The following is a 15,712-nucleotide window of genomic DNA, read 5'->3' on the forward strand; positions in this document are numbered from 1 at the left end:
TACGTGTGTGTGTGTGTGTGTGTATGTTCATATGCAAACCAGCCTCCCATCCATTGACTCTGTCTACACTTCCCGCTGCCTCGGCAAAGCAGCCAGCATAATCAAGGATCTCACGCAGCCCGGACATTCTCTCCTCCACCTTCTTCCATCAGGAAAAGGATACAACAGTCTGAAGTCACATCCCAACCAACTCAAGAACAGTTTCTTCCCTGCTGCCATCAAACTTTTGAATGGACCTACCTCGCATTAAGTTGATCTTTCTCTACACCCTAGCTATGGCTGTAACACTACGTTATGCACTCTCTCCTTTCCCCTACTGTGAACGGTATGCTTTGTCTGTCTAGCGCGCACGAGACAATAATTTTCACTATATGCTAATACATGTAACAATAATAAATCCAATCAAATCAACTGGCGGTGAGGCGGGAAGGATGTTAACAGGTCTTCCCCACATGGGCTTAATCAGGAAGGTGATGGGGTCCCGCTACCATCTCACCTGAATAAATGCCTCCCCCACCATCAGTCCCACCACATGGGAGGACACGAGACTCCTTCCTATGTCTGCACTGGAGTTTTGACAGATTTTCCTCTCCACCCACACCCCACCAGGTTTTGTTGTGTGGAATGATCTGCTGTGCCTCACCTTTAAGCTCTGCTCCCACTTCGTCCTGATGAAGTGATGCAAAGCATTGTCAGTATGTGTGAAAACAGCCCTTTTGTCGAATGGTGCAGAGTGCATTCCCCAGGGAGCACAGTCAGCACTGCTGTCCCAGTGATGCATTTTCATTGACGATTAAATGTAACACTTAGTCAGCACCACAGATGCAGTTATTTACTTTCTTTCGGTTATCTTCATTTTTCAATAAAGGCTGCGGTTTATTGCTAAATCGGGATGGAGTGAGAGAAAAATTGTTCCACCAGTTCAATATGGACATTGCGTAATGTGAAATGTGCAAGACTAGAAAATTAATCCATGCATAGAAACTAGAAGCAGGAGTAGGCCATTCGGCCCTTCAAGCCTGCTCTGCCACCGGCTGAACATCCAACTCAATATCCTGATCCCACATTCCCTCCATATCCCTTGATCCCTTTAATCCCAAGAGCTATATCTAATTCCTTCTTGAAATCAGACAATGTTTTGGCCTCAAATACTTTCTGTGGTAGTGAATTCCACACATTCACCACCCTCTGGGTGAAGAATTTTTTCCTCAACTCAGTCCCAAAATATATATCCCCCCATCCATATTTTGGAATATTTCCCCAAGTTTTTGACTGTCAGGTTTTTCGTTCCTGCGATTATAATTTTGACATTATCTTCCAAAGGGAATTCCTCTAATTCTGTGCAATGTTCAGATGAAAACAGGATGAAAGAAAGGATCCAAGGCTGCTCCAGAGGCAGATTAGCTGCACCCAACGTTGTCCATGCAAATCACATTCAGAAGTAGGGGCACATCTGCCGTGGAATGTGAGAGAAGAGTTGCCAATACAAACTTCTTTTCGCTATGGTTGATTTCCCAGATTTAGTAATCTCCTTGAATCTTATTTCCAACCAAGTTCCACCACGGGGACAATTCTTCCAAGTTCACCACATGACTCTGAATATTTCAGCACCTGGCTCATGGCTACAGGGACATCAACAATCCAGTTACAGATCACAAATGTATTATACAGGTCACTAATTGCTCACTAGGACACTGTCGTTTAATTACCTTTCCCATAGATTTTTTTAAAAATCTTTTGAACACTTTTATTAGAGAATGTAGATGGCCAGATGTTACAAAACTAACGGTTAGACTTGGCCACACATTCCAGCTCATCCTTCTTCTTAATGGCATAAGAGTTGGAGGAACCCTTAGCAGCATTGATGAGCTCATCAGCCAGGCACTCTGCAATGGTTTTAATATTCCTGAATGCAGCCTCCCTGGCCCCAGTACACAGCAACCAGATAGCCTGGTCAACTCGCCGCAGTGGGGACACATCGACAGCCTGCCGCCTGACTGTACCAGTGCGGCCAATACAGGTGGAGTCTTCACGGGGACCGCTGTTGATGATGGCATTCACCAGTACCTGCAGTGGGTTCTCGCCGGTCAGTAAGTGGATGATCTCAAAGGCGAGCTTCACAATCTGTACAGTCATCAGCTTCTTGCCGCTGTTGCGCCCGTGCATCATCATAGAGTTGGTCAAACGCTCGACAATGGGGCACTGGGCCTTGCGGAAACGCTTGGCAGCATAGCGCCCAGAACTGTGCGGGAGGTACTTGGCATATTTCTCCTTGACAGCGATGTAATCCTGTAGCGAAATGTTATTGATCTGAACATCGTCCGTGCTCCATTTGTCAAATAGCTTAATCTCGGGGGTGTCTGCGACGGTGGGTACACCCTCCCACTCAGTCATTCTGCTCAGCTCAGGATCTGCCGGCAGCACAAAGAGGATGCTACATTATTTTCAGTTTGCAAGATTCTCCCAAGTCCATCCTCCCCCCTCTGCAACCAGAGATCCATCTGAGACCCCCCCCCCCCTCCCCCCCCCCCCCCCCCCCACTCCAGCAGACTCCAGCGGAAGGCCAGGAAGGTGCTGCAGGCTCTCGAAGGACTGCAGGTAGGAAGGATGGTGGAGGGAGACCAGCGATCGAGGTAGGTTGGGGGTGTGCTCTGCCGAGGGGGGCCTGCCTCCCAGGGGGGTCTGAACCGGGGGCGGGGTGGGGGTCTGCCGGGGTGGTTAGTGGGGGGGTCGCAAAGGATGGTCGAGGAGGATGGTGACTTCACAAGGGCAGAGAGGGCTGCGGAGGTTCCCCTGCAGAATAGAAATTCGCTTCGGATTTTTATTCAGCAGGTCGCTTACAGCACGGATCCTGAACAGACCAGAAGACAGTAAAGTGGGATTAGGTGATAGAGTTGGGAGCGCGGTTCATTAAGTCGATTTAAATGCATGCTAATGCATTTAAATCGTCGGGCCGCCCGATTCGGGCGCGGACCGGACCCGCGCCCGAATCGGGTGTCGGTAAAGCCGCGATCTGCTCGGATTCGGGTGCAGATCGCGTTAAAGGTCCGACACCCGACTTTACCGCAATTTCGTGCCCGAAAACGGGTGCAAATGTTTGGTAAAATCAGGCCCAATATTCCAGGTGTGACCTCACCAATGCCCTATACAACAGCAGCAAAGCAAAGCATCCCTAACCCCATACTCAAACCCTCTCGCTATGAAGGCCAACGTACCATTTGCCTTCTTTACTGCCTGCTGCACCTGCGCGCTTACTTTCAGCGACTGATGCCCAAGGGCGTCAAAGTCTCACTGAGTCTCCACATCCCTCAATTTACACCCATTCAAGTAATAATCTGCCTTCCTATTACTGCTATCAAAGTTGATAACCTCACATTTATCCACATTATACTGCATCTGCCATGCAGATGCCCACACACTCAGCCTGCCCAAATCATGCTGAGGGATCTTTGCATCCTCCTCACAGCTCACCCTCCCACCCAACTTTGTATCATCTGCAAATTTGGAGACAATATATTCAGTTCCCTCTTCCAAATCATTAATATATAATGTGAACAGTTGGGGTTCTAGCATAGATCCCTGCAGAACCCCACTAGTCACTGACTGCCAATCAGAAAATGACCCAATTATTCCAATTCTTTGCTTCCTATCTGCTAACCAGCTTTCAATCCATCTCAAAGCACTACCCAAAATCCCATGTGCTTTAACTTTACATAGTAATCTGTTATGTGAGACCTTGTCAAAAGCCTTCGGAAAGTCTAAGTAAACCACATCCACCGGTTCTCCCTGGTCAACTCTACTAGCGACATCCTCAAAGAATTCCAGTCAATTTGTCAAACATGATTTCCCTTTCGTAAATCCATGCTGATTTTGTCTGATTACACCACTGCCTTCCAAATGCTGAGTTATGAAATCCTTGTTAATGGACACTAGCAATTTCTCTACTACTGATGACAGGCTCACTGATCGGCATGGTGGCACAGTGGTTAGCACTGCTGCCTCACAGCGCCAGGGACCCGGGTTCGATTCCGACCTCGGGTCACTGTCTGTGTGGTGTTTGCACATTCTCCTTGTGTCTGCGTGGGTTTCCTCCGGGTGCATCGGTTTCCTCCCAGAGTCCAAAGATGTGCGGGTTAGGTGGATTGGCTGTGCTAAATTGCCCCTTAGTGTCAGTAGGATTAGCAGGGTAAATATATGGGGTTACGGGGATAGGGCCTGGGTGGTATTGCGATCGGTGCAGACTCGATGGCCTCCTTCTGCACTGTAGGGATTCTATGATTCTATTTTTCCCCGTTTTCTCTCTATCTCCCTTTTTGAACAGCGGGCTTACCCTCCAATCAGTGAATTAGAGAATCGGGTGAACTGGTGCAACAACAATAATCTCAATGTTAACAAAACGAAGGAGATTGTCATCGACTTCAGGAAGCGTAAAGGAGAACATGCCCCTGTCTGCATCAATGGGGATGAAGTAGAAAGGGTCGAGAGCTTCAAATTTTTAGGTGTTCAGATCACCACCAACCTGTCCTGGCCCCCATACCGGCACTATAGTTATGAAAGCCCACCGACGCCTCTACTTTCTCAGAAGACGAAGGAAATTTGGCATGTCAGCTACGACTCTCACCAACTTTTACAGATGCACCATAGAGAGCATTCTTTCTGGTTGTATCACAGCTTGGTATGGCTCCTGCTCTGCTCAAGACCGCAAGGAACTACAAAAGGTCATGAATGTAGCCCAATCCATAACTTAAACTAGCCTCCCATCCATTGACTATGTCTACACTTCCCACTGCCTCGGAAAAGCAACCAGCATAATTAAGGACCCTACGCATTCCGGACATTCTCTCTTCCACCTTCTTCCCTCGGGAAAAAGATACAAAAGTCTGATTTTCACATCACAACCGACGCAAGAACGGCTTCTTCCCTGCTGCTGTCAGAGTTTTGAATGGACTTACTGATGCGCGATAAATCACACGGGAGGCTGGATGTACCCGGGAAATAAAGGCTTTTATTACCAACAATAACGGAGCTACTATATACAATATACAATCCCAGACTAAAGGGTCACCAGGCAGAGCAGTGACCTTTATACCTCTCCCGGAAGGCGGAGCCAACTGGAGTGTACCATAGGACTATATTAACAGGTAGAACAGCCCAACCCTAACCCCAACAGTAACATATCTACAGACTCATAGTGCTGGCCAAACCATGGCTCAGCACTCCTGGTGGTGACCAACAATGGTTCACCACATTCACCCCTCCTTTAAAAACAAAGGCCGGCGGGGCACAAAAAAAACCCAGAACAACTGTTCATCTGTCTATAAGTTCAATCGTTTTGGGGGACCGCACCGTCTCTGCAACCTCCTCAACACTGGCGATGACGCCGGTTCAGGCAATCGCGGTGACCTTCTCTCCAAGGCGGTGTCCAGTAGCTCCTCCAGTTCCTCACGGGCCGGTAGACCACGAGGTGGTGACAATCCGCTGGACTCGAGCACGCCTCGAGGTGGCGACAATCTCCTGGACTCAGGCAAGCTGTACACGGGAGTAAGAGGGTTAAGTGGTGATCCCGATACTGCCTGCGCCGTGTCAGGAGAAGAGATAATGGTCGGGGGGTCCCTAACTGGGGGTGTGGGAGCGACTGGGGTTTCCAAGCCCCCTACAGGCGCCAGATCTCGAATCGAGACCGTGTCCTCTCGCCCGTCAGGATATGCCACATAGGCATACTGAGGGTTGGCGTGGAGGAGATGGACCTGTTCAACCAAAGGGTCGGACTTGCGGGTCCTAACATGCTGCCGCAGGAGGACAGGTCCTGAGTACGTCAACCAAGATGGTAATGAGGTCCCAGAGGAAGACTTCCTAGGGAATGAAAACATTCTCTCATGAGGAGTAGCGTTGGTTGCCGTACACAGGAGTGAGCGGATGGAATGGAGTGCATCAGGGAGTACCTCTTGCCAACGGGAGACTGGAAGACCTTTAGACCTCAATGCCAGTAAGACAGCCTTCCAGACTGTAGCATTCTCTCGTTCAACCTGCCCGTTACCCCTAGGATTGTAGCTCGTGGTTCTACGAGAGGCAATCCCATTTAAGAGCAGGTACTGCCTCAAGTCGTCGCTCATGAACGACGAGCCCCTATCACTGTGGATATAACAGGGGTAACCGAACAGAGTGAAAAGATCCCGTAATGCTTTGATAACCGTGGCAGCGGTCATATCAGAACAGGGAATGACAAAAGGGAATCGTGAGTACTCGTCAATCACATTGAGGAAGTACACGTTCCGATCTGTCGAGGGAAGGGGGCCCTTGAAGTCCACACTCAGGCTTTCAAAAGGACGAGTGGCCTTAATGAGGTGTGCCCTGTCAGGTCGGTAGAAGTGCAGTTTGCATTCAGCACATACCTGGCAGCTTCGAGTTATGGACCTGACATCCTCCACCGAGTAGGGTAGATTCCGGGCCTTTATAAAATGGAAGAGCCGAGTGACCCCTGGATGGCAGAGGTCATTGTGGAGAGCCTGTAATCGATTCTCCTGCACACTAGCGCATGTTCCACGCGACAGGGCGTCCGAGGGCTCGTTGAGCTTCCCTGGACGGTACATGATATCATAATTGTAGGTGGAGAGTTCGATTCTCCACCTCAAGATTTTATCATTCTTGATCTTACCCCGTAACGTGTTGTTGAACATGAACGCCATGGACCGCTGGTCCGTGAGCAGAGTGAACCGTTTACCCACCAAGTAATGGCGCCAATGCCGAACGGCCTCCACAATGGCCTGGGCCTCTTTTTCCACCGCAGAATGCCGAATTTCAGGGCCTTGGAGGGTGCGAGAAAAAAAGGCGACGGGCCTGCCCGCCTGGTTAAGTGTGGCGGCCAGGGCGAAATCAGATGTATCACTCTCCACCTGGAAGGGGATGGACTCATCAATAGCGTGCATCGTGGCTTTCGCGATGTCAGCTTTTAGTCCTGCAAAGGCTAAGCGAGCCTCTGTTGTTAGGGGAAAGGAGGTAGACTTGATGAGCGGACGGGCTTTGTCTGCGTAATTGGGAACCCTTAAAAATGGTACAGACGACCATCCGCCTCAAAGGCCGTGTATTGTCGGTCCTCTGGGCGAATGGGGAGCTGGTGATAAGCAGACTTCAAGTCAATGGTGGAGAACACCCGGTACTGCGCAATCTGATTGACCATGTCAGATATGCGCGGGAGGGGATACGTATCCAGCTGCGTGTATCTGTTAATGGTCTGACTATAGTCTATGACCATCCGGGGTTTGTTCCCTTTCTTAACCACCACGACTTGCGCTCTCCATGGACTAGCGCTAGGTTGGATGATCCCCTCCTTGAGGAGCCGCTGAACTTCAGATCGAATGAAGATCCGATCCTCAGCGCTGTAACGCCTGCTCTTTGTGGCGATGGGCTTGCAGCCTGGCACGAGATTCTGGAATAGGGAGGGTGGGGTAATCCTGAGCGTCGAGAGGCTACATGTGGAGCGCTTTGGGCAATTTAGAGGCTGCAGTGCTCCCACTGAAAGCGGAGGGAGTGGCCCATCGTACTGCAGGGTTACACTCTTCTGGTGGGCCATAAAATCTAGTCCTAGGAGTATCGGCGCGCAAAGGTGCGGTAACACAAGGAGCCTGAAGCTCTCGTAAACCGTGCCCTGCACTGTCAGGTTGACCACGCAGCTCCCTAGCACGGTGACAGACCGGGACCTGACGCCATCAAAATTGTCTACTTGACAGTCCGAATCCGGAGACCGCACCGCTTCACGATGTCAGGGTGAATGAAGCTCTCCGTACTCCCACTGTCAAACAAACAATAAATCTGGCGTCCGTTTACCTGTATGTCCATCATGGACTTGTCGAGTCTATGAGGCTTGGCCTGGTCCAGGATGATTGACGCCACCGTTGGATCGTGGGTGCAACTGCAGGCAGCTGAGATGGTTGATGACGGCCCCTGCTGGTCATTTGCGGTCGGTGCCGACCAAAATGGCTGCCCCCATAGGTCGCACGTGGTCGATGGCGCCAAAAATGGCCGCCCCTGCAGGTCGCACGTGTCTTGCGACTCCGTCGTTAGGAATGGCGACGCTCTGGAATCGCACGTGGTGGAAGATCTCGAAGACGCAGAAGACAAGGAGACCGGCTCCGGGGAATCACACGCCGCACTGCTATGTTTGGAGGGTGATTTGGTCCTGCAGACTTTGGAATAATGTCCCTTCTTGCCGCAGGCGGAGCACAATACCGCTTTAGCTGGACATCGCTGCCGCGGGTGTTTCACCCCCCCACAGAAGTAACACCGCGGGCCACCTGGAGCTGCTGCCATCGTCAGGTCCGAGGCTGGGAACGCAATCGCGCAGTTTTTCGAAACCGCTGAATAAAGTGGAGTCTGCGGCTGCACCTGCCACAATGTCCCCACGCGGTCGTCGGGGTACATCTCCAGACTTTTGGAGGCCGTTTCTAGAGCGTCAGCTAATTCTACGGTGTTAGTGAGGTCGAGGCTACCTTGCTCGAGCAGCCGAAGGCGAATGTACGACGAGCCGATTCCCGCCACGAACGCATCTCGAACTAGGTCGCTCATATACTGGGCTGCCAACACTGGCTTGCAGTTGCAGGCTCTGGCTAGCTGCTGAAGTTCACACAGGTACTGTTCCGTCGTTTCGCCGGGCTGCCGCCGTCGAGTGGCGAGAAGGTGTCGAGCATGGATCTCATTCGGCGGTTTGTTGTATCGCTTTTTGAGAAGCTCGATGGCCCCTTTGTAGTCTTGGGCCTCACGGATCGCTAAGTATACAGTGTCGCTTACCCTCGTGTGGAGAACCCGCAGTCTGTCGGCGTCGTTTTGAACCGCTGTGGAGGCGTCGAGGTAATCTTGGAAACACTTCAACCAATGGTCGAAAGTGTTCGACGCTCCCACCGCACGTGGATCCAACGTAAGCCGCTCGGGTTTCAGCATTTGCTCCATGGTTTTCTTTTGTTTTTGTCAAAAACAAAATTGTTGGTAATAAAATTGATGCGCGATAAATCACACGGGAGGCTGGATGTACCCGGGAAATAAAGGCTTTTATTACCAACAATAACGGAGCTACTATATACAATATACAATCCCAGACTAAAGGGTCACCAGGCAGAGCAGTGACCTTTATACCTCTCCCGGAAGGCGGAGCCAACTGGAGTGTACCATAGGACTATATTAACAGGTAGAACAGCCCAACCCTAACCCCAACAGTAACATATCTACAGACTCATAGTACTGGCCAGACCATGGCTCAGCACTACCTGGTGGGAACCAACAATGGTTCACCACACTTACCTTGCGTTAAGTTGATCTTTCTCTATACCCTAGCTATGACTGTAACACTACGTTCTGCACTCTCTCATTTCCTTTGCTATGAACGGTATGTTTTGTCTGTATAGTGGACAAGAAACAATACTTTTCACTGTGTGTTAATACATGTGACAATAATAAATCAAATCAAATCCAATCAAACCTGTAGGAACCAGTCTATGGTCAGATGGGATAAAGTTAATGATGTCCATCATTATTTTGTCCTGACTATTCAGCTCATTGCAGACTCCTGGGTTACTTCTGATTTTCTAAGATGCCCAGAGAGCACATTTCCAGTATCATTCTCCCCTATTCTTACAGAGACTGCATGCTCATGATGGGCTGAATAGCCTCGTTCAATACTGTAATACTATGATTTCAAATTGACCTGTGACCTTTCTGCCTCTCCCTGGATATCGCTTTCGCTCTGGGTCAGGTAGGAATTATAATTATTGTGATTTCTAACGCACAACAAAGAATTTACATTTTTATAGCACCTTTCACGACTTCAGAAAGCTCCACAGCACTTTATAGCCAATTATTGAGGTGTGTCCATTGATGCAGTGGAGGGGATGCGATAGCTGATTTGTGCACAGTTAGCTCTCAATCAATGACCAGACAACTTGGGTGGGATTCTCCCATCTGGGGACGAAGTGACATGGCGGTGGCGGGAATGTGGAGTGTTTCCGCAGCCGATGGAGAAAGCCAAATCTTCTGACCCCCACCTGTTTAATTATACACCTGTGTGTTTAACGTTGAGTTCAGTGGCGGGGGTAGGTCGAGATGGCGAATAACTAACTATCCAGGCGCCAAACTGAAAAGTCATCCAATATGGTAAAACCCGCGATTGAAGAAAGAAGGTGGACTGGCTCAAAAATGAAGATGGGGAAGCCACGGCCCAGTGGTATTATCACTGGTCTATTAATCCAGAAACTCAGCGAATGTTCTGTGGCGGAATTTGAATATTCAATAAAAATTAATGTCCTTGAGGGAAGGAAATCCTTACCTGGTCTGGCCTGTATGTGGCTCCAGAGCCACAGCAATGTGGTTGACTCTCAACTGCTCCCGGGCAACTAGGGATGGGCAATAAATGCTGGCCAGCCAGCGATGCCCATGGCTCACGAATGAATAAGAAACATGGATCTGTGGGAGCTCTCTGAGACTGGAATGTGGACCTCCTGAATGGACAGATGGATCTCCAGGAACATTCTGAGGCTGGAAGATGGACAGTCCCTCCAGGACACCGCATCTGGAGGGTTCACTTCCCGACACGCCCTCAACTCACTGCTGTGGTGTTCCAGGATCCAAGCCTCCATCCTGAATTCCAGAGGCATCCCCAGAAAATATTCAGGTAAATTCTGAAATCTGCATGCCATGTTGTTCCAAACGTGTATCCCCCCAGTATTTTAACAGAGAATGTGGCATAGGAGGGCTGTTGGGGTGAGAGATAGAATCATAGAATCCTACAGTGCAGATGGAGGCCATTTGGCCCATCAAGTCTACACCGACCACAATCCCACCCAGGCCCTATCCCCATAACCCCATGCATTTACCCTAGCTAGTCTCGCTGACACTAAGGAGCAATTTAGCATGGCCAATCCGCCTAACCTGCACTTCTTTGGACTGTGGGAGGAAACCGGAGCACCCGGAGGAAGCCCACACAGACAGTAACCCAAGCCGGGAATCAAACCTGGGTCCCTGGCGCTGTGAGGCAGCAGTGCCACCCATGGTGGTGGTGCCCGGGCTTCATTTGGAAATGAGTTTCACATGGCCTCTGACAGGCTTTTTGACCCACCATGGCGGGCACCGATGGAAGAGCTGGAGGTGAATTCATACCGATGTGTAACTGGGCATCCTCCCATATCTTCCCCCCGCAAGCTGAACCCAACAGCGGTGGGGGGGGGGGGCGGTTGGGAGTATTCCACCCTTTGTTTCAGAGGTTGGCTGGCCAGGTCACCCCTGCTCTTCTTCAAACAGTGCCACAGGAGTTTTTACGTCTCCGTGAGGGAACAGCCTGGCCTTTGGTTGAATGTCTTGGGCAGAAGCGAGGTCCTGCCTTATTCCTGCACTGGCAGTGTCAGCCTGGAGAGTGTGTTTGCATCTCTGGAGTGCTGACTGAATCCCGACGTGTCCCTCCTGAGAGGAACAGGCAGCTTTTCCCTCCAGATTTTCTGACGCTGTGTCAATAGAAAGCCGGGGGCGTGTTTTGCTCCGTCATTCTTGAGGGGCAGGGCCTAACGTGGGGTGGCACAGTGGTTAGCACTGCTGCCTCACAGCGCCAGGGACCCGGGTTCAATTCCCGGCTTGGGTCACTGTCTGTGCGGAGTTTGCACGTTCTCCCCATGTCTCCGTGGGTTTCCTCCGGGTGCTCTGGTTTCCTCCCAAAGTCTGAAAGACGTGCTGGTTAGGGGCATTGACCTGAACAGCTACCGGACTGTGGTGACTAGGGGAATTTCACAGTAACTTCACTGCAGTGTTAGTAGAAGCCTACTTGTGACTAATAAATCTAAAGGTGCCAGCAAGGACAGCTCCACAAAAAGAGGCACCCTAATTTCAAATTGAAGTTAAAGAACCCCTCTCCCATCATCACTGGCATCGGGACATCAGAGCCCCATTGCGCCCCAGGCATTCCCCGCCCCCCCCGCACCCTACAATGCAGGCATCTGTCCCTCTGCCCCCCCCTCCCCCCCGACCATTGCCAAACCCCTCCCACATATTGGGAAGCTTTCGACGGGGTTCCCTCGTGCCCCTGCCCCGAGCCCTGACATGGCAATGCTAACCTGGCACTGTGAGATTGGCATTGCCTGGGTACCGGGGATGATGCCCGGCTGTTTCCCCGGGGACTATATTCACCTCGAAGCCTCTGGTCATCGGGACTGGTTTTCATTTTTGGAAACCAGTGACAATTCCTGCCGGTGTGATGTTACACCAGTGGGGTGGGGGTGAAGGTGGGGGGCAGCGGGGAGCAGGCGGGCATGTAAATTGATAGAAATCAGATTCAGACCCTCTTGATTATGTCACCAGCCGGGGGAGGGGGTAATTAGCAGCCATAATGGGGTTTGCATCCAGGAAAAGTGCCCGCAGAGAGTAATGTATCGGAGTTTCAGAGAGTGGTGAAGAGGCAGGATAATTGAATATTTTTAAGCCAGATTCTTAACCAACAAGTGAGTCAAAGGTTGTCTGGGGGGTAGGCAGAATGTGGAGTATAGCAACCAATCAGATCAGCTGTTGCATGGCGGAGCAGGCTTGAGGGGCTGAATGGCCTACTCCTGCTCTTAATTCGTATGTTCGTATGTAAATGTGCAGGCAATGCAAGCTGTGAGGAGAACACAAATAGTCTGCAAAGAGATATAGAAAGCTTAAATGAGTGGGCAGCAAGGTGGCAGATGGAGTGTGGAGTGGGGAAATGGGAGGTTATTCACGTCGGTCACAGAATCCCTACAGTGCGTAAGAAGGCCATTCAGCCCATCAGGCCTGCACCAACAACAATCCCACCCAGGCCCTATCTCCGTGGTCCCATGCATTTATCCTGCTAATCCTACTGTCACTAAGGGGCAATTTAGCCTGGCAAATCCACCTAACCTGCACATCTTTGGGCTTTGGGAGGAAACCGGAGCACCCGGAGGAAACCCATGCAGACATGGGGAGAATGTGCAGACTCCACACAGACAGTGACCCGAGGCTGGAATTGAACCCCTGTCCCTGGTGCTGTGAGGCAGCAGTGCTAACTGTAGTGGCATTGTGCACTCAAGTCTGGGAGAAACAGATCTTTGGTGTCTCAGGGAATCATAGAATCATAGAATCCCTACAGTGCAGAAAGAGGCCATTCAGCCCATCGAATCTGCACCGACCACAATCCCATCCAGGCCCTATCCCCATAACCCCATGCATTTACCCTGCTAACCCCTTCATAGAAATCATAGAAACCCTACAGTGCAGAAGGAGGCCATTCGGCCCAACGTGTCTGCACCAACAACAATCCCATCCATGCCCTATCCCCGTAATCCCACCCCGCTAATTTACGCTGCTAATCCCTCTAAACTTTGGTCCCAGGACACTAAGGAGCAATTTAGCATGGCCAATCAATCGAACCCGCAAATCTTTGGACTGTGGGAGGAAACCAGAGCACCCGGAGACATGGGGAGAATGTGCAGACTCAACACAGACAATGACCCAAGCTGGGAATCGAACCCGGGTCCCTGGAGCTGTGAGACGGCAGCGCTAACCAGTGTGTCACCGTGCCGCCCTTGTGCCATCGGGGAGCTGGTTGGAAATTGGAGTTGATGCTAAATACAAGCCATGACCTTACTGACTAAGATGGAGGGGCCACAGGGTCACTTCCTGCTCCTGTTGCTTATGTTCTATGTTCTACGACACTGGTGTCTAACTTGATTTGCTCATTAGCATCAAACTCGCAGATTATACCTCCTTCTGTGTCTGAAAGAGCTTTATTTGATTGGGAAGTGCTGCTAGTGTGGGCTGTAATTCAATAGAAGCAATGCTCTGAAACTTTGAAGAACACTTAATAGGGGAGCCATTTCCTCAAATATCCTTTTATTTTGGCCAGAGGTGGAGATAATGAGATTTTTTTTTGGCATGGCAAAGATATTAAAATTTAATGCTTTTTGTCCTCTGTTTACCGTCCCTCTCGAAGCATCAACTGTGCTCTGTATTTCAGAGCCTCTGCCTGAGGGGCTTGCTTTATTTTATTTTTCACACAATCACTTCTCTTTCTCTCTGCCTCTCACGCACATTCTGCCTCAGCAGATTGATTGCACAACAACTTACCAAGCCATTAAATCCAGGACTGAGTGACCTTTCCTAACATATTTATAAACTTTAGTCAACTTTGGAGAGTGGAATCATAGAAATCCTACAGTGCAGAAGGAGGCCATTCGGCCCATCGAGTCTGCACCGACCACAATCCCACCCAGGCCCTACCCCCACATATTTACCTGCTAAGCCCTCTAACCTACGCATCTCAGGATTCTAAGGGGCAATTTTTAACCTGGCCAATCAACCTAACCCGCACATCTTTGGACTGTGGGAGGAAACCGGAGCACCCGGAGGAAACCCACGCAGACACGGGGAGAATGTGCAAACTCCACACAGACAGTGACCCGAGCCGGGAATCGAACCCGGGACCCTGGAGCTGTGAAGCAGCAGTGCAAACCACTGTGCTACCGTGCCGCCTGAATGCAGTCGGAATTTCTCACACGAAGTATCAAAGGAGAAAATGAAAGAAAGGAAGACAATGAAAGAGAGAGAAAGATAAAGAGAGAGTGAGAAAAAGAGGAACAAAGAGAGAAAGAAAAGTAACAGAAGAGAGAAATTGAGAACTCAAAGGTAGGGGAGTCTAAAACTAGAGGGTGTAGGTTTAAGGTGAGAGGGGAGAGATACAAAAGGGTCCAAAGGGGCAATTTTTTCACACAGAGGGTGGTGGGTGCCTGGAACGAGCTGCCAGAGGTAGTAGCAGAGGCGGGTACAATTTTATCTTTTAAAAAGTATTTGGGCAGTTACATGGTCTATGATTGGCTGCCGGTGGGACCTTACAGTTCTGCCAAAGCCAATGGACATTTGCGTTGCTCACCAGCCACACAATTGGGGAATCCAGCATGGGGGGGGCAGTGGATGGCGGGGGTGGGGTGGGTTTGGCAGATTTGGAAGATCCCGCCGGTGAGAAGGGTCAGGCGACCCCAGCCACACTCTATTACACTATCACAGAAAAAAGAACAATAGAGCACAGGAACAGGCCCTACCACCCACCAAGCCTGCGCCAATCACATCGTCCTACCTAGATCAATCGTCTGTGTCCCTCTAGACCCTGTCTGTTTATGTGGCTATCCAGGTAAAGTCTTAAATGTCACTAACGTATCTGCCTCGACCATCTCACTTGGCCGTGCATTCCAGGCCCCCGCCACCCTCTGTGTAAAAAACTTTCCACGCACATCTCCACTGAACCTTTGCCCCCCTTACCTTGAACTTGTGCCCCCTTGTAATTGTCGTTTCTGCCCTGGGAAAAAGCTTCCAACTGTTCACCCTTTCCATACCCCTCATAAGTTTCTAAAAAATTAGCCCACAGCCTCTGCAAATTCCCTGTTAAAGTGCTAGCGCCAATACATTGCCATGGTTTTTGACTTACTGATGTCTGGATGAAGCTGATTTGTGGTAGGGCCTCTCTTACGCAAGTTGAAATGTAGAATCCGGGAAATTCACTGACTCGAAGACTTGTGGAGATTTGAAACTGGCTTCCTTCATTGCTGCCGTCAAACGCCTTAGACTTCAGTCGGAAGATAATTCGGAGCGAGGCTTGCCAAAGTGACAAAACCAATTTTCACTTTGAAGCAAGGCGGTTAAACCACGACTATGTGCGTTCACAGAGAAACCTTAGCAACAGGCCTTCGCT

General features: G+C 50.3%; 1 pseudogene; it reads right to left on the reverse strand.

Annotated features, from left to right (window-relative positions):
* Positions 1-1,732: 1,732 nt before the first annotated feature.
* LOC144500104 (small ribosomal subunit protein uS7 pseudogene) lies at positions 1,733-2,404 on the reverse strand (annotated as a pseudogene).
* Between the last annotated feature and the right edge of the window lie 13,308 nt (positions 2,405-15,712).

The sequence above is a fragment of the Mustelus asterias genome, chromosome 10 (genome assembly GCF_964213995.1).
Source record: "Mustelus asterias chromosome 10, sMusAst1.hap1.1, whole genome shotgun sequence".
Lineage (NCBI taxonomy): Eukaryota > Metazoa > Chordata > Chondrichthyes > Carcharhiniformes > Triakidae > Mustelus > Mustelus asterias.